This window comes from Triticum dicoccoides, chromosome 3A (genome assembly GCF_002162155.2).
Source record: "Triticum dicoccoides isolate Atlit2015 ecotype Zavitan chromosome 3A, WEW_v2.0, whole genome shotgun sequence".
Classification (NCBI taxonomy): Eukaryota; Viridiplantae; Streptophyta; class Magnoliopsida; order Poales; family Poaceae; genus Triticum; species Triticum dicoccoides.
This window is the reverse complement of record NC_041384.1, coordinates 533,187,591-533,187,963: the sequence shown is the minus strand read 5'-3', so window position 1 is coordinate 533,187,963 and position 373 is coordinate 533,187,591.

Genomic DNA, 373 nt, shown 5'->3' with positions numbered 1-373 from the left:
CATGTTAAATTTTCCCGCGGTGAACATATGTTACCAAAGGAGGGTCGTTTTAATTTTGAAAAAAATAGAGTTCATTACGACGTTTTAGTACATTGATTGATTTTGTAGGGGTATAATGTGCAAATCAAATTTGAGCTAAATGCACACATGACAGTGCACCTAAATGGATTGGAAAAACACATGTGTCTCATTGGGTGTATGTTTACTACCCATGCAAGAAATTTCAACCATTGAGAATCTATATTTTTGAAATCTAGTACATCCAAAACTTATTTGACATTCATGAAACTTCTCGTGTTGTCATATGGACAACAATTCACTCTGGTATTGTACATTTTGTCATATTTGAGATAAGCTTTGATGTAATTTTTAT